The 20,082-nt window shown below is 47.1% G+C and overlaps 1 pseudogene; it reads left to right on the forward strand.

Moving 5' to 3' along the window:
• Nucleotides 1-13,178, forward strand: part of LOC122922029 — a 129,433-nt pseudogene extending 116,255 nt beyond the window's left edge.
• The last annotated feature ends 6,904 nt before the right edge of the window (nucleotides 13,179-20,082 follow it).

Genomic DNA, 20,082 nt, shown 5'->3' on the forward strand with positions numbered 1-20,082 from the left:
CCGGTCCCCTCTCCCCAATAACACTTGCCAATATCGCAAACGCTTGCAACCAATTGGTAAACGTCTGCGGTATTAATCTAAAAAGGCGTTTCTCTTGTCCTCTTTTTTTCCCTTGTCCTTTCGCGCCCTATCCAATTGGAACATTTCAAGGGGAAGCAGAGAGAATATCTCCACATACTCCCCTTTCCAGATCCGCTCCCGAACTTCAGACTTCAAATGCGCCCCCAACGGCCCCTCAAAACAAACATAAACCTCCCCTTTAGCCTTATCATACAACCGCCCACTATCCACTTCTGCTTCCCCCCCGCCTGCGTCTGTACCGACACCCCAACACCCGGTAACCCCCAGCGAGGCTCCACCATGGACCCAGAACCTCCCGTCAAACCCTGTACCCTCCACGCTTGTAACGGTGATCCTCCTCCCATTCCCCAGCTCGCCACTAACACTGCCAAAGCCCCCCAAAACTGCCCCAGTCCCCTGCTTAAATCCAATTGGGGCACACTGCCCCCCCGGCCCCAAAACCCTGTACTACCTGAGCTAACGGTCCCCACAAAAGCTCACCTGGCTGCCTAGATCCTGTGTTCCTATCAGCCGCGACTCCTGAATCCAGACGTCCTCTCCTCTGGGGTATGTCATCGGATCCTGCAGCTACCAACACTTCACCCTGTCCCCTGGAAGTGCTGGGACCAGGGACGCCGAAGTCAAACAGCTCCACAGCAGGATCCCGGGGGGCAGAGCTTCTATCTTCACTCTGCCTCCTAGCAGAGCTGGGACCGGATGCCGGCGGCGACTGGTCTCTTCACCCTGTCCCCTGACCCCATGCAGGCCAGGGATGCCCAGGTTAACCTCCTCATTGCCTGCCGCACAGGGGGCAGGGTTTCCCAACACATTCAGCACCTAGGGCCTGCTGTTTACTGCCTCTCCACACACAGCAGCCCCATACTGCAGCACATTCCTCCCTTGATGAGAGGCCGCCCCCCCCCGCCAGGGGTTGAGAGGTCGCCTGCCGTGCCAGGTCCCGATCCCACACCGCCTCCGTTAGTTGAAAAGCATGACTGGGCCCGGCCACCCCTTGGGCTCCGCCTACTGGTTGGATTCCTTCCATGTTAGAGCCTGCGGGACGGGAGCTGGGACTGGCGGCACCTGACGTGAAGGGTCCTGAGAATGGCTCTTGACGCGGCGCTGAGCCCGATGGGGGGGGGGGGGAGAAGGCCTATAGTGCGCCGGAGGCCGGATCACAGATGGCTGAGCAGCATAACAGGAGCCTCAGCCTCCCCCCTCAGCAGCCTCTGCACTTGCTCCTGGGCCCATTCTGAGCCACGCACCTCCGCTGCCACCCGCAACTGACGAATCGCCGCTTGAAGCTGCTCCATCGCTCTAACAGGTACTCCTAGCTTCTCTTCTGTAACCAAAATAGCTACCGTCTTTCACCTCCCTAATGCATTTAACCCCTTTGCTCTTCCCGCAACTGAACCAATCCGGATCCTCCTGTATTCCCTCTCCTTTTCTTTTAACCAACCCCTCTTCCAGCTCACCAATCTAAGTCCTCCCGGAGCTCCCTAAACCAAACCCCCCGTCGTATTGGCCTCCCCTTATGGGCTCCGCCCCAGTCCAGCCATTGCCTCTGGAAGGACAGGAAGGACACATCTGCTTCTATCGGGCGGATTATGGATCTGAGCAACTCCTAGGTTATACAGAGCTGTAATATGTACATGAGACCTTTCCGCCATAGAGCACTCATTTCTGCCTGGACTACATTACAGTTGTATGGCGGTATTATTACTGATCACCCTACCTGTAAGACAAAAAACTGGAGACAGCATGTCCAAGGTGGTGGAATTTAATCCGGATGCAATGTTTCAGCCCAAATAGCCTTTGTCAAGCTATTTGTGGATGAAACGTTGCATCCGGATTAAATTCCACCACCTTGGACGTGCTGTCTCCAGTTTTTTTTTTTTTTTTTTCATCAATTTGATCTACATGCTGGAAGGGGGCTTTTTACCACCCCCTAGAGACGTGCACCCACCACATTGATATCAAGGAGTGCTGTTCACCCCTATATTTTTCGACCCCAGCTGTAATTTACTTAGAATGGAGATGGTTACTGCTTGTTATCAATAAGTATCAATCAATACCAGCAGAATCCAGAGAAAACCCTGAATGTAGTGTAATGTCTACTAATCATCCACCCCCCAAATAACTGACTGAGCGAGGGCAGAGCCACATGTGTCCTGTAGCAATGTGAGGAGGAGAATGGGGGCCACAATAGATGGTGGAGGAAGGAGAATGGAGGACACAGGGGCTACAGACTCAGGGGCACAATAGATGGTGGAGGAAGGAGAATGGAGGCAACAGGAGCTACAGACTGAGAGCCATAATAGATTGTGGAGGAAGGAGAATGGAGGCCACAGACTGAAGGCCACAATAGATGATGGAGAAAGAAGAATGGAGGCTGGAGGGGCCACAATAGATGATGGAGGAAGGAGAATGGGGGCCACAAGGGCCACAGACTAAGGGCGACAATAGATGGTGAAGAAAGAAGAATGGAGGCCACAGGGACCCCAATAGATGGTGGAGGAAGGAGAATGGAGGCCACAGGGACCACAATAGATGTGGAAGAAGGAGAATGGAGGCCACGGGGACCACAATAGATAATGGAGGAATGAGAATGGAGCCCAGGGGGACCACAGTAGATGGTGGAGGAAGGAGAATGGAGGCTAGAGGGGCCACAATAGATGGTGGAGGAAAGAGAATGGAGGCCACAGGGACCACAATAGATGGTGGAGGAAGGAGAATGGAGGCCACTGGGACCACAATAGATGATGGAGGACGGAGAGTGGAGGCCACAGGAACACAATAGATGGTGGAGGAAGGAGAATGGAGGCCATAGGGGCCATAGACTGAGGGCCACAATCGATGGTTGAGGAAGATGAGCTCTCCGCAGCTGTAGACGCTGACACAAGTTCTTCCAGCTTTATGACTATTGTACATTCATGTGCTGCAATCATCACTGATTTATGACATGCCATAAAGTGAGGACATTCCTCAGGGGTTCTGGATTTCTAGGACATGGACATATCATATAGCTGCCGCCATTCCTGACATCCACCACACACAAGAGGTGGCTTCTAGTGATGACATTTATAGATTTTACTAACAGCCGGGGACATTTTCTCTCCACAGTCACAATCTACAGATTTTATACTAACGCTCTATGGAAGCCTCACCCACATCTCATCTTATTATTCTTACAGTTTGGGTAATAATGATCTACCAGACACTTCCTGCATCCAGTTGGCATCTGGAATAAGGAATAACCGGTCCCTGAAGATGCTTGTCCTGTCTAATAACCGTCTGTCTGGTCCTCACTTCAGTGACTTGATGGAAGCTCTGTCCAGTCCGGCCTGCAGGATAGAGAAGTTATAGTGAGTATAAGAGATGTGTACAGGACTGAGACATGTGGGGCACAAGTTATACATGGATTTAACTCTCTTATGCTCTGCACCATCGTTATGTCTATGAGATAAACTGCTGACTGCTCCTTGATATGTGACGTCTCTACTAATGTCTGACTAATGCACCAGGTCTAGTTGTGTCAGCGTCCACCCCCCCCCCCCCCCCCTTACCTGCGCCCCCTGATTTTGGCACAGTCTGTATATAAGTGTCATTTGCAGAAGCTTTAACATCTTCTCTCCACATTACTGATAAATATTTTCCCTTTAGCTTTTTTTCCCGCCTTCTAAGAACCATAACCTTTTTACTTTTCCGTTCACATAGCCATCTAAGGGCTTCATGCGCGCTGCTGTATTTTGTGGTCCGTCTAGGGAAAAGGTCTATTCCTGTCCTCAAAATAGAGAAGAATAGGATGTTTTTTGAGACCACAGGACAGACTTCAGGGTGTGGGGAGCACATGGTGTAATGTCTGCATGTTTTGTGGCCCCGTTGAGATTAAAGGATCTATATCAGATCCGCAGATCGGATGCAGACTGAGACTACGGTCGTGTGCATGAGGCATAAAATCTTTTTTTAATGGCTCCATTTAATTTACCATAGCTTGTATTGAAAACACAGGAAAAAAAATTATTTTTGGGGCTATAATGCCACCATTTTTTATGTTGTTTTTTACGGTGTTGCCAGTGTGCCAAAACTGACATGACGACCTTATCCTGAGGATTGGTACAATTACAACAACACCACATTTATATGGTTTCTATTATATTTTATGATTTTTAAAGTATTAAAAACCTTTGAAAACAAAAAATTTCCTTCATGGCCATATCCTGACCCCATGACCGCTTTATATTTAGATTTAGATTTAGATTTAGATTTTTTCTTATTTATAAATTGAAGAACACGATAAGTCTACATGCACACGAACGTTGTTTGTTTCCGTGTGCGTTACAGTTTATTTTTACGGATAGGATGCGACCCATTCATTTCAATATGTCCGCAAAAAGTGCGGACAGCGCACCGTGTGCTGTCCGCATCAGTATGTCCATTCCGTAGCCCCGCAAAAAAAAATAGAACATGTCCTATTCTTGTCCGTTTTAGGAATTGTTACATACAGATGTCATCCGTGTTTTTTTGCGGATCCGCAATTTGCGGCCCGCTAAACGCATATGGTCGTGTGCATGTAGCCTTAGTCTGATTTTCAGTGATGTTGTCCCGGTCATAGGAGAGAACTGCTGAAAAATATCTGCATTGTAAATGTATTCTCTGGGACTTTGATATTGATGACTTTTCCTCAGGAACAATATCTGACTGGTGGGGGCACCCCCGACACAGTGCCTATAAGGTGTTTGAAGAGGCAACAGCGCGAGGTGAGCACTTAGGCTCATATTCATTAAGACCAGCGTTTTAGACACCTTTCTTAATAAAGCCCTACAAGAAAATTTAGACTATCACATCCAAAGTCATAGGTGCACATCCATAAAGCTTGCAGGCAGCTCACCCTAACAGTCTTAGGTTAGGTCTAGGAGAGGCAATTCTGTTAGCGTTAGGTACCTATCTGTGGAAGCCACCTTGATGCCGGTAGATGGGCCCGACACGCGTATGATCAAATATGTGCGCAAAGAACTTCCATTTTTTCATGTATAGTAGGAATAGTACCACTGTAATCCAGAATAATCCCTAATCCTTGGTTCTATTGTTAGCATTAATAAAGTCCTAAACTGGCGGTAAATCCGTTGAAGTTATGAAAAAGCGCAGGCCTCTCCTTAACTTTGGCGCATCCAGCGCCAGTTCTAAATGAAAGACAGCTTCTGAGCCGCTGAAACAGGCATAGAAAATAATAAATGGGACGGCACTGCCGGCCCATGCCTTTCCCCACCCAGCAGTACTGGCAAAATATTCTGTGGACAGATGAAACCAAAGTTGAGTTATTTGGAAGAAACACACAACACTATGTGTGGAGAAAAAGAGGCACAGCACACCAACATCAAAACCTCATCCCAACTGAGAGGTATGGTGGTGGGGGCATCATGATATGGGGCTGATTTGCTGCGTCAGGGCCTGGACGGATTGCTATCATCGAAGAAAAAAGGAATTCCCAAGTTTATCAAGACATTTTTCAAGGCCATCTTTCCACCAGCTGAAGCTCAACAGAAGATGGGTGTTGCAACAGGACAACGACCCAAAGCATAGAAGTAAATCAACAACAGAATGGCTTAAACAGAAGAAAATACACCTTCTGGAGTGGCCCAGTCAGAGTCCTGACCTCAACCCGATTGAGATGCTGTGGTATGACCTCAAGAAAGCGATTCACACCAGACATCCCAAGAATATTGCTGAACTGAAACCGTTCTGTAAAGAGGAATGGTCAAGAATTACTCCTGACCGTTGTGCACGTCTGACCTGCAACTACAGGAAACGTTTGGTTGAAGGTTTAACCAGTTATTAAATCCAAGGGTTCCCATACTTTTTCCACCTGCACTGTGAATGTTTACATGGTGTGTTCAATAAACACATGGGTACAGTTAATTCTTTTTGTGTTATTAGTTTAAGCAGACTGCGATTGTCTATTGTTGTGACTTAGATAAAGATCAGATCACATTTTATGACCAATTTGTGCAGAAATCCATATAATTCCAAAGGGTTCGTTCACATACTTTTTCTTGTAACTGTATATACTTTATAGGCTGCTCCAGCAGAAACGTGCTGTTCATGACTACGTGTATGAACTCTGCAGCAGGACAGGTTCTGGGGAGCTTGGTTTCTTTTCACCGCGCCAGTGGCTGCTCATGCGCGACGCATGCAGACTTCTGCAGCTATTTGATGAGATCACCAAACTGGTCAGTCACAGCCAACGTGCATCAGTGACATCGTACCTTGCTCCTTCTTTCTGGATCGTGCATTGCGTCGTGTCATTGATTCAAGCCGTCAAGGAGCAGGAGCTGGAAGATGAGGAAGTCTCAATGTTGAATGAATTACCAGGGGGGGATACTCCATCTGAGATATCAGCAGGAGTCTGAAGAGGAGTGAGAGGAGGATGGTGGCTGTGGGGAGGAGGAGGAGCAAGAAGAGCATGCTTTAAACTTTTCGGGGATCGCTGAGTTGTCCGTGGCTGGGAGTAGACCGAGGACGACATTCTCCTGGGCAAAGAGCAGGAGCCAGAGCGCTCCACCGCTTCCAGTTTAGTGCATATGGGGGCCTCAATGCTCCAGTGTTTGAAGAGGGACCCCGTCTAAATAGCATAAAGGTCAAGGACCTGTACTGGGTGTCAACGTACTTCGACCTCCAGTACAAACACAAAATGGCAGACATGTTACAAGCATCACAGAGGGCTGTCAGAATGCAGCATTTCCAGGCCTTGATGTGAGAGATGCTGCATTCTGCTGCCGCGAGCACTGGCAGAGGAATTTCCACCCACAGCGAAACAGGTGCGGGTACCATTCCTACCGCGCCTGCAAAAAGAGGGCGGTTTGAAGATGTGGTGGTTACTTCGGATATAAGATCATTCTTGCAACAAACCCATTGACAGCCGCCCTCCAGATCCAGCCTCAGTGAACGCCTAGACCGACTACATCGGGTTAATGGCTGATGTGGACGCTCTGAGAAGTGAGGAACCCCTTGACTACTGGGTGTGCAGGCTTGACCTGTGGCCAGAGCTGGCAAAATTTTCCATGGAACTTATAGCTTGCCCCTCGTCGAGTGTCCTGTCCGGAAGGACGTTCAGCGCAGCAGGGGGGATCGTGACCGCCTAGCTCACAACAGTGTGGACTACCTCACATTTTTAAAAATGAATGAGGCATGGACCTAATTCAACACCTGTGATGACCACGTGTAATTGAATTTCCTCATGCCAGCCCAAACATATCCACCACCACCCAGAACAAAGAATGATCCTTGCCTTATGTATATACAGCGGCATAAAAGGCCTTTTATGTTAGGTAAATGCCTAATTTATGGGGCCTATACTGGCCGACAGTTACATGTTTATCCTGTGACCGCCTGATGTACCTCTAGCCACAGAATCCAAAGTTCTGTGCTGTCAGGTGAATGCCTATTACCTAATTTTGGGGCCTATACTGGCCGACAGTTACATATTTATCCTGTGACCGCCTAATGTACCTCCAGCCACAGAATCCAAAGTTCTGTGCTGTCAGGTGAATGCCTATTGCCTAATTTTTGGGGCCTATACTGGCTGACAGTTACATTTTTTATCTCTAGCCACATAATCACACCCCTGTCTCACTCCTCTGCCTCTCTTTATGGTGGCGTATGAACCGCATTCACCCTAAGGACCTTCTAATGTCACAGGGTCATGTGACTGTGCCCCGTACTGCATTGTGCCCTATTACCATACCCTATGCAGTGCCCCTAGTCATTCCCTATACTGTGTCCTCTTATACCCTTTTATCCGGTCACGGTATGGCGGTGTTATCCGGTCACTGTACAGAGGTGTTATCCAGTCAATGTATGGCGGTGGTATCCAATAACTGGATGGCCATATCTGTATCCCTTTTCCTGCCCACGCCATCCTTTTTTAGACTTGGCATGAGCTGGAAAAATATGCAGATTGCGGTGCTAAGGACCTTTGAGCCACAATCTGTGTCAGAAATACACCTAACACAGATGTATTTCTATATAATATACTATGGTACTGCGCAATGCACCCCACTACCCACCTTCACTGTTGTCAGTGCTTAGAGAACACAATATACAATGGCTATGAGCTTCCAAATTAGTATTTACCTGTTTCTAAATTCTGCTTTGCCATCGGTATGTTCGCGTTCTCTCCTCTTGCTCTCACATCGACATGGAGGGGTGTTTGTTCGGGAGGCTATGCCCTATTAATATTGCTGTTGTTGTTGTCACTGAGCTGGCTCCGGCCGGTGACACAGCTTACATTCAAACACTTTCCTACTCGCGCTCGCATGGAGCGCTGTGTGACGTCACAGTTTGAGGAAAGTTTTTGAACGTGAGCTGTGTCACCGGCCGGGGCCAGCTCATTAAAAACAACAATAACAAATTAATAAGGCATAGCCTCCCGAACAAACCCCCCTCCATGTCGATGTGAGAGCAAGAGGAGAGAATTCGAACCTACAGGTGGCAAAGCAGAACTCAGAAACAGGTAAATACTAATTCGGAAGTTTATAGCCATTGTATATTGTGTTCTCTAGGCACTGACAACAGTAAAGGTGGGTAGTGGGGTGCATCGCGCAGTACCATAGTATATCATATATGTGTCATTTTTTGGGATAGCAGCGGCAGAGATACCGCTGCAGTACCGCAGCATAAGTTGTTGAGAGGTGTAAGCGCCTGTGTAATTAAGTAGAATACAGAGTATTTCTATATAATAAATAATCACCTAATTGTATTATCATTCGGGGGTAAGGCTAATATCTTTATATTATATAGATTCTAGTGTATTATACTGTGCCCTGTATTTCCCAGTAGAAAATTATCCTTGGGAAACACAGTCCTCATCCCTGACCACCAGGACCAGGTAGCGCTCTGTCAGTACATGGCGGCCTCCCCTCTCCGCCACGCTGCTCCGCTGTGTACTGGTGCTTATTCTGACACTAGGGCTGGGTTCACATCCTATTTTTGCCATCCATTTAATGCCTACCAAAATTGTATGCGTTAACAGATGCCTCAGACTGATGCCGTACAGTGGCGTCCGGTCACCATACAATCCTCAGACTGATGCCGTACAGTGGCGTCCGGTCACCATACAATCCTCAGACTGATGCCGTACAGTGGCGTCCGTTCACCATACAGTTCCATGGTAGAAAAAAATATTATGTTAAAGTATGCATTTTTTTTATGGACTCTGCAGGATACAAAAAGTGGAGTGCTGCACATTTGTATAAATTTTTGAGATGCATAAAAATGGTCCCTGATTAAAACACATATTTTTGGGTGGGAATTTTAGCCAATGATCCCCCTCTGGTATGTCACTGTCCATGTTGTGGGTCTATTTGTGTACTTCTAGTAAGTGTTTGCTGGCTGCAAATATGAGCTGAAGGTTTTTCAGGTTCGCCTGCCATTAAAGTGAATGGGGCCCGCACATTTGATCGCAAACACTCGTTCGCGAATCGTCCCGGCCGATGTTCGTCCATCACTAGTAACCACAGTATTCTGTTCTAGGGCAGATGCTCCACCTATTGAAGGAGTCGGGTACAATGACCAACCATGTAGTGTGGTATCCCACTGGGACTAAAAGCAGTGTTGTGGGGTAACATTTTGGGAGGACAGAGACTGCCATGTAGGCGCTCAACACCAACACTGAAAAATGAAGGAGTTAGTGCGGTAGTAGCCACAATATCCAGTGATAGTAGATTCCAAATACCAAATGCAAATGCTCCACCTGTGGAAAGCCACAGTATCCAATGTTGGATCAAGTACTTCACTTGTTAGTGTGATTACTGCGGAAGGAGGTAATGTGACAGGATGTATGGTATACAGTAGTAGTGTGATTACTCCGCCTGTGGAAGGAAGGTAATATGACAGAATGTACAGCAACCAGTGATAGTGCGTGACTGAGGGGGGAATGAGACAGTGTGTACCACATCCTGTGAACTTGTTGAAGGGGAAGTGCCATTTGAGTGAGGAGGTAGCCATGCACCACCTGTAGAAGGAGTTAAAGCTGTAGTACTCACTATGTTCAGTGCCAGATAGCTCCATGGTTAAGAGATTTTTTATTTTATTTTTTATAATCATCCAAGTGAAATCTGAAACCCCAGCCTCAACTGGATGAAGAGGCAGGAAGGGTTCAATTTTAATTTTTAATTATATATTTATGGAGTTAAACTCTAGACAAGGAAGAGGTTCATTTATTTATTTTTATAAATTATTGGTGACCAGGGGCAGAGGTCAGGGGAACATCTGGGTTAGAAGTTTTCATGCCTGGGGGACGGTCCCCCTTCCATACACCAGCATGGATATTGTGGCCTAGTAGTAGCAATTCTGACCGGAAGAACTTCCGGCCAGAACGGAGGGAGGAAATAATGGCTATGAGATACCCAAATCCTGGACCAAGGGGGCCTGGGACGGGCATACTCAAAGCCCAGTAGTGAGAAGCAGCAGCCAGCCCAGGAGGGGATGCAATCGCTGGGAAATAGTACTGGCAGGCCCAGGAGGGAAGGAGGTGGAGGGGGCGAGGAGGAGAGCAAGCACTAGGTGAAATAAAGAGGAAAAAACCCAGGCCAGGAGGGGAATGAAGATGAGAGGAATGGAGAGGGGAGGTGATCACCATACTCACCCCCAGGGGCATAACTACCATAGTGGCAGACCATGTCACTGCTATGGGCCCCAGTGCAAGAGGGGGCCCAGTTGGGATCATCCCCTGGGGGTGAAAACTTGGTCAGGGGATTAGGCAGAAACCCTTCTGTCCTGTGTGGGGGGCCTGGTTTGATCCTTGCCATGAGGGCCCTTACTTCTCTATGTACGCCACTGCTCACCCCATCTTCATCCTCTTCTCTTCACCCGTCCTCGGGGTACCAATAGGGTCACCTCTTTAGCCACTAGCACTGAGGTCGTAGGGAGGCTGAAGTGGAGGGGGGGACTGCAGAAATGCAGGCGATCCCATGGCTGGTGGGATGCAGGGGAGCTGGACTGCCCTGGTCCACTTGGGGGACGGGTAAACAGAGAGGCAAGGTGTCTGTTTCCCATGCCTAAAGGGGAAAAAAGTAAAATATCAAACTAAAATAATAAATTAAAATGGCAGATAGGTGCCCTTGCAAAGCAGGAAGGTCTGCCTCCTACAGACACTAAGCTAAAACTGACTAGCTCGGTAGGGGTATAGCTGAGAGGAGGAGCTAACACTTTTTTTTGCTTAGTGTTGCCTCCTAGTGCCAGCAGATATACCCATGGTCTCCTCTGTCTCCTAATGATACGAGCGAGAAATTTATTTTTCAGCTGCACAGTGTCTGTGAAATATGAATGACACACGGACAGCAAAAAAACGGACAAACTGATCCTTCACTGAGGCATCTTTTTATTGACCATCATAGACCACTTTTTCATGGATTTGACCACGGACACTGATGTGTGAATGAGGCTTAATACTGATGCCAATTACTGCATAAACTAGTAAACACTCGGTCACCAAGTAATTAGAATCTTTCAATAGATTTAAAAGTCATTGGTCGGTGGCAGATCATGCTTTGTAATCATGATCTACTGCCGGTTTTCCGTGAAATTTCCCTACCCTTGTCACTTCCTGTTGTGACGCGACCGCACCGGACATGACGTTCCCAGCTTTGGAAGCTGGGAACGTCAGATCAGGCGCACAACGACCGGGTAGGGAAATTTCACACCAGAGTTGGGGAGAAGGGGCCACCTAATGCACTTGCACCTTACCTCTCAGCTGGCTCCAAATGATCAGACACCACGTGTGCGCAGTAAGTGGTAGGGAGATTTAACAAAACAAATGGCCATCAGATCTCCCTGCCCCCACACTGCACAGGCTCGGTGATCGAATGGATGTTCGGTATAAGAGATCTCCCTGTCCGCTGGTGCGCACGTGCGGTGTATCCCGACGGGAGTAGTTAGCCGCGCTTGCGCACTGGCCCATAATTTTTCCCTACCCTCTAACCGCTGCTGAGGCTCCCGGCGTATGCGCAGTGTCGGCTGGTGTCCAGCTGAGAGGTAAGGCGCAAGCGCATTAGGTGGCCCCTTCTCCCCAACTCTGGTGTAAAATTTTCCTACCCCGTCATTGTGCGCCTGTGCGGCACGGCACACCTCCTTCCAAAGCTGGGAACGTCTTGTCCCGTATGGCTGGCGTCACAACAGGAAATGATGAGGGTAGGGAAATTTCATGGGTAGGGAAATTCAATGTTGTTACATAGCGAGCTTTCCAGACATCACCAGTCTCTTAATCAGGCGTCCTACAAGGGTGTAGGAAGAAATAATAAGAACAGAGACATGGGGGAATGAAGGGGCATTTAAAAAACACCAGAATATCAAAGATTTTGAGAATGAGTCCTTTATTATCTGACAGATGAGGGGTGTGAAAGTTTTATGGTCTTTAAATTGATGTTATCTCAGAGACCTGGTGCCCCTCTAATGTCCATTCATTCTCCAATGTCTCTGGTCTTATTGGATATATATTGTAGTATACCTGATGAAGGGACTGGTGATGTGTCGAAAGCTTGTTATGTAACATCATTACTTCTATTTTTGTTAGCCATTAAAAGGTATCAAACCTGCAAGACTCTGATTTAGTTTCTGTGAATGAGAGTACTAAACCAAATGGGATATTTACAAAACACACAAGATTGTAGACATCCCATGTTTAGAAGATCAATTCACAGACTGGTTTGATGTCAGGAGGAAACCTCACTAATGCTGGGTGCGCTGTTTTCTCTTCTAGTTTGCGGCGCAATGAATTATCTAAAGAGGAGGAGGAAGCCATAAGAAAACTGAAAAAGCAGAAACCAAATATGAAGATATCTTACTGAACAGATAAGAAGTCTTCAGAGGTTTGATGTTAGGAGCGTCTCCTGGTGCATTATGGGCGATATCACTGATCTGCAGAAGATAAGGAAATGTCTAATCTCTTATCTCTTATATTATAAAAATGAGTTTTTGTCTGTCTGAATGTTCTTTATGCGTAACCAAACGACTGGACTGGTCTTCAACCAATTTGGCACACAAGTACATCAGGTGCCCGGTAAGGTTTTAGACCGGGTCTCAGCTCTCTAGGATGTACCGTTCATGAAATATTCCCAAAAAATTACCTGCTTTAGCCAATACAAAACAACCCAGCCATTTTTCTTCACTGCTATAAGTCAGCTTTAGACTAGGGCTACACGACGACTTGCACAGCTCAGCAGACAGTATCACACATGATGGTATTAGATACACAGCTCAGCAGACAGTATCACACAGGATAGGATTAGATACACAGCTCAGCAGACAGTATCACACATGATGGTATTAGATACACAGCTCAGCAGGCAGTATCATACAGCATAGGATTAGATACACAGCTCAGCAGGCAGTATCACACAACATAAGATTAGATACAAAGCTCAGCAGACAGTATCACTCAACATAAGATTATATACAAAGCTCAGAAGACAGTATAACACAGGATAGGATTAGATGCAAAGCTCAGCAAGGATTAGATACACAGCTCAGTAGACTGTATCGCACAGGATAGGATTAGATACACAGCTCAGCAGACAAAATCACACAGGATAGGATTAGATACACAGCTCAGCAGGCAGTATCATACAGCATAGGATTAGATACACAGCTCAGCAGGCAGTATCACACAACATAAGATTAGATACAAAGCTCAGCAGACAGTATCACTCAACATAAGATTATATACAAAGCTCAGAAGACAGTATAACACAGGATAGGATTAGATGCAAAGCTCAGCAAGGATTAGATACACAGCTCAGTAGACAGTATCGCACAGGATAGGATTAGATACACAGCTCAGCAGACAATATCACACAGGATAGGATTAGATACACAGCTCAGCAGGCAGTATCACATAGGATAGGATTAGATACACAGCTCAGCAGGCAGTATCACACAGGATAGGATTAGATAGACAGCATCACACAGGATAGGATTAGATACACAGCTCAGCAGACAGTATCGCACAACATAAGATTAGATACACAGCTCAGCAGACAGTATCACACAGGATCGGATTAGATACACAGCTCAGCAGACAGTATCTCACAGGATAGGATTAGATACACAGCTCAGCAGACAATATCACACAGGATAGGATTAGATACACAGCTCAGCAGGCAGTATCACATAGGATAGGATTAGATACACAGCTCAGCAGGCAGTATCACACAGGATAGGATTAGATAGACAGCATCACACAGGATAGGATTAGATACACAGCTCAGCAGACAGTATCGCACAACATAAGATTAGATACACAGCTCAGCAGACAGTATCACACAGGATCGGATTAGATACACAGCTCAGCAGACAGTATCTCACAGGATCGGATTAAATACACAGCTCAGCAGACAGTATCACACAGGATAGGATAGGATTAGATACACAGCTCAGCAGACAGTGGGGCGGGGTGCTGTAGAGGTCACTGTTATGGGGGAAACTGTTGATATATTTTAATGACACACAGAAACTTTAAATAAAATAGATGAAATATACCCGTGCAAAGCCGGGTCCTTCTGCTAGTCTCTTATATATAAAAAAATGAGTTTCTGTCTGTCTGTCTAGATGTTCTTTATGCACGACCAAACGACTGGACCGATCTTCACCAAATTTGGCACACAGGTACATCAGGTGTCCGGGAAGGTTCTAGCTCTCTAGGACGTACCGTTCCTGAGATATTCCCAAAAAATTACCTGCATTAGCCAATACAGTAGAAGCCAGCAAGCCTTTCACTTAAATCCGAACTGCCATTTATACGGTCACATGTCCCTTATTAGCCAATAAAAGCTCGCAGATCCTACTCCAGGTTGCAATAACAACTGATCACAGGTTTTAGCAGTTCGCAGATCCTTAAATATTCAGTCATATGACAGATGATGGCACAACTACACTGCTACATGCATGAGGGGAAGGGGCCACTATTAAACGGATGGCCGCTGTGGGAGTTCACTGTTAAAGGGGCGGGCACTGTGGAGGTCTCTGTTAAAAGGGTGGCCAATGTTAAGGGGCAGGTATTGTGGAGGTCACTGTTGAAGGGACAGGCACTGTCAAGGTCATTGTAAAAGGGGCAGGCATTGTGGAGGTCACTGTTAAAGGTGTGGACACTGTGGAGGTCACTGTTAAAGGTGTGGACACTGTGGAGGTCACTATTAAAGGGGCGGGCACTGTGGAGGTCACTGTTAAAGGGGCAGTCACTGTTATAGGGGAGGACTCTGTGGAGGTCACTGTTAAAGGAGCGGGCATTGTGGAGGTCTCTGTTAAAGAGGCAGTCACTGTTATAGGGGAGGGCTCTGTGGAAGTCACTATTAAAAGGGGCGGTCACTGTGGATATTACTGTTAAATGAGTGGTTAGTGTTAAAGAGGCAGGCACTGTGGAGGTCATTGTTAAAGTGGCATGCATTATGGAGGTCACTGTTAAAGGGGCGGGCACTGTGAAGGTCACTGTTAAAGGGGCAGGTTCTGCGGAGGTCACTGTTAAAGGGCGTGCACTATGGAGGTCACTGTTAAATGGGTGGGCACTGCGGAGGTCATTGTTAGATGGGCGCGCACTGTGGAGGTCACTGTTAAAGAGACGGGCACTGTGGAAGTCACTGTTAAATGGGCTGCCACTATGAAATTCACTGTTAAAGTAGTGGTCAATGCTAAAGGGGCAGGCACTGTGGAGGTCACTGTAAAGAGGCAGGCGCTGTGTAGGTCACTGTTAAAGGGGCGGGCACTGTGGATATCACAGTTAAAGGGGCGGGCACTGTGGAGATCACAGTTAAAGGGGCGGGCACTGTGGAGATCACTGTTAAAGGGGCTGGCACTGTGGAGGTCATTGTGAAAGGGGCGGGTACTGTAAAGGTCACTGTTATGGGGGATACTGTTAATATATTTTTACAACACACGGCAACATGAAATGAAATAGATGAGATTTACCCATGCGAAGCCTGGTCCTTCTGGTAGTATAATAATAAAGATGATACCAGAAATGTTCTTCTCCAGCTAATTATCTGTCCAGTAACTAAATCCCTTTATAATAAGCCCAAATCCAGGCCTATGGGATGTAGCAGCGTCTCCTGAAGGTCATGTATGTTGTCAGCAGTATAATACTGGTTGTCACACCGTAGGAGGCCCCACATTGCACACAGTGTAAATAACAAATCACACAAACTGTTATTTCAGGTTCTATTTTAAATTTTACTTGATGCGACTCACTGTCATTCCAGTGTTCACATAATCTGTTTCCCGATCACCAGGACCAATAGAAGTGACATGGCGGTGTGCGGTATTTTACTATACATACACAGTTCGAGTGCTGTGTAAAATGACAAAAAGAAGACAAAAGGTATAAAATGGTCCTAAATAGACTCCTCTTGAGAGGACGCCCAGTTGCCAGCCTACATATGAACAACAGTATGAAAAGAAACATGATACGGGGAATCTCCCCCTTACCAGCTAAATCAGAGAACCACAATATCCACAAGGCTTTTGGCTGGTCACGGTGAGTAGAGACCAAAAAACAAAAAAAACAGCATAGTCATATTTCAAACCATAACCTTCTTGACGCATTTCGGGCACCCAGGCCCTTTGTCAAAAGAATGGCATGATCATGAAAAACTGGAGTTAAAGGGCTTCTGTCACCCCACTAAACGCATTTTTTTTTTTGTCTACTTATAATCCCTATCCTGCCATATTGCCATACATTGTGTTATTAATAATTTTCATTCAGTAAATTTAGCCAAAAACTTACTTTTATGATATGCTAATTACCTTTCCACCAGCAAGTAGGACGTCTACTTGCTGGTAGCAGCCGCAGAAAACCGCCCCCCTCCTTGTGTTGATTGACAGGGCCAGCCGCGATCTCCTCCTCCGGCCGCCCCTGTCAGCATTTCAAAAATCGCGCGCCTGTGTTGATTCGGCGCAGGCGCTCTGAGATAAGGAGGCTCGCCTCCTCAGAACTCCCTCAGTGCGCCTGCGCTGATGACGTCACCAAAAGAGAAGACGTCATCGGCGCAGGCGCACTGAGGGAGTGCTGAGGAGGGGAATGCGAATTTTCGCAAAGGCGAACCGCCATTGACTTCAATAGGCAGGCGAATTTTAAAACCCACAGGGACTCTTTCTGGCCACAATAGTGATGGAAAGGTTGTTTAAAGGGGACTAACACCTGGACTGTGGCATGCCGGTGTCACGGCTGAGGATGGGAAAAACCCTCAGCCGTGCGATGCCAGAAGATGGTGGTCACTGCAAGGTCAGGACAGGAATCAGGGAGCAGGTCACCTCCTATCACATCCCTAATTCACATCCCTGTCTCCCAGCCGTATGAGCCGACCCTGATGGTAGGAGGGCTCATACTCCAGAACCTAAGATTCCTACTAGCCCTCAGGGTGGCCCTGGCCTAGGAGCAGAGTAAGACGACCTGTTCCTCCTAGACACGGACGAAAAGGAGTCTCACTGGCCAAGCTGCAAAGAAAGGGGAACATAAACAGCTTATGGCAATGGCAGGTAAATGAACCACACAGGAACCCAGGACCATAAGCTGCAATAAACAAAGAGACCAAAGAAACACCTTCATAACATCATGTATAACTTATGACCACAAGGGTGGCCCTCACTGGCAGATGGTATATAACCAGGAGGATGACTCCAGCTAACCATGGCTGAAGTACCCCTCAGATACTGGCATCCAGCAGGAGCTAAATAGCCCCAAGTAGCCACACCCACACACAGACACAGCCAGTGTTCACACACAAAGAAGGGAATTAACCCTTCCAAAACCAGGCAAGGGATGGAAACTACTTAAAGGGGAAAAAGCACAAAGAAGCACACACTTCACCTGTTACCGCGGGCAGCGGCATGCATGGCAACCATGTCCTGGGGATTAGCCATAGGGCCGACACACTGCCACCACATGCACACAACCACACGTTGCCACGGGCAACCACAAGGGAAGGAAAGTGTCACAGTGCACACATAACATAAACCCCGTGCACACCAGACATAGAAAGTGCATACATCCATACAACACATAGCCAGAGGCAACCGCACGCATCAACAGTGAGATGCCTAGCAAGCAGCTCAGGCTGCTACACTGCCAAATACACCTGTTGTCCGCGGCAACCGCACTTGAGGCAAACAACTAACAGCCCCCAGCTGCGGTTGACAAAACTCCCAGACCGCGGGCAACTGCATGTGGCTCCCAAAGAGTCACGACCATGAACATGGGCGTGACAGTCGGAGGGGGATCCATGGCAAAACTCCCACTGAAAATTACGTAGTTGACGCAGAGTCGGGTTTTAATCCATAAAGGGCATAAATCAACTTACATTCCTAAATTGTTTGGAATAACGTGCTTTAAAACATCAGGTATGATGTTGTATCGATCAGGTAGTGTAACGATTACACCCGCTTCACAGTGACAGACCAAACTCCCTGTTTAACGCACCGCAAACAACCGCAGTCTATTTTCACAACCGCAAACTCCCCATTTGCAAAGGGGTTGGATATAAAGCTAGCCATGTCCCGTTCCTTGTCCTCACTGATGTCATTGAAGGTCTCTTCCTCCACCCAGCCATGTACAACACCAAGGGTCCCCGAAAGGTGACAACAACCCCCCTGGGGCGCCTGCTGTGTTTGGTCTTCCACCTCCTCAAAGCCACCTTCCACCTCTGACTCCTCTTCTTCAGACTCCTCTCTCTACGTTGCCTCTCTCTGCGTTACTATTCCTATCAGTTTAATCCCTGTTACGTCCCCTATCAGGGGACGTGTATATGGAATCGATTTTAGGAACGGGAGATGGTAAAAGATGCTTGGTCGGTCCTCCTACTTTCAATTTGGGGCACTGCGTGTGCAATCGAATGTGCCACCAGATATGAGTGGTGTGTTAAGTAGTACTATTCCTATCAGTTTAATTGCTGTTATGTCCCCTATCAGGGGACGTGTATGGAATCGATTTTAGACAACCACAAAGAGTTGTCAATAGTTGACACACTCATGACATAAATTTCATTCCTCTATGCGTCAATCTTGGTGTAGTGATGACTGTGCTCTTGCGCACGTTTGGGAGATTGCAGGCAATGTTTTTTTTTAAAGCCTATGGTCGTGCTGAGGGAGTTCAGTGACAGTTAAGTGACCCAGAAAACAATTATTCTGCAGTGTGGGCCCATTGTTGGCCTAGTAGGCTTTAATAATCACCTTAGATGATCACAAAGAAAAGGTATATTTTTTCTATGCAAAATTATCTAGCCGATCGGTTTTGGTCTGTTCACAATGAAGCAACGACCTTATTATCTGAAGTGTGCCAACATTGCCATTGCCAACACACTCATAGAGGTGGTCGCTTCATTGTGATATGCAAGCCCCTTCACCACAACAAGGTAACGATCACGAAGGGGAATTGACACATGTATGTGCCTTTTTTTTTGTTTGGTTTTTGAAGCCACAGTGCAGCACCAGAGGCCAGAAACCAGAGTACACATGCTTGAAAAATTTGATATTGCTGCAGCCGCTGCTGTAGCAGCGGCCAGAAAAATTGATGTTTCCCAGGCAGAAAGTGCCCTAAAACATTGCGGCTTGAACCCTAGTTGGTGGCGGATAAGTCACGCAAGTCATCCGGCATTCAGAGATAAAATACAGCAGCGTGTGGACCATTTTTAGACCAAGGCAGCTCATCTCAGTCATCAGGCCTTTTTTAGTCGAATGTATCGCCCACTGTCAGTCCCTTTGGGATCCATCCCTCATTCATCTTAATAAAGGTGAGGTAATCTAGACTTTTTTGACCTAGGCGACTTCTCTTCTCAGTGACAATACCTCCTGCTGCACTGAAGGTCCTTTCTGACAGGAGACTTGAAGCGGGGCAGGCCAGAAGTTCTATCGCAAATTGGGATAGCTCAGGGCACAGGTCAAGCCTGCATACCCAGTAGTCAAGGGGTTCATCACTCCTCAGAGTGTCGATATCTGCAGTTAAGGCGAGGTAGTCTGCTACCTGTCGGTCAAGTCGTTCTC

Source organism: Bufo gargarizans, chromosome 11 (assembly GCF_014858855.1).
Source record: "Bufo gargarizans isolate SCDJY-AF-19 chromosome 11, ASM1485885v1, whole genome shotgun sequence".
In the NCBI taxonomy this organism is placed as follows: Eukaryota; Metazoa; Chordata; class Amphibia; order Anura; family Bufonidae; genus Bufo; species Bufo gargarizans.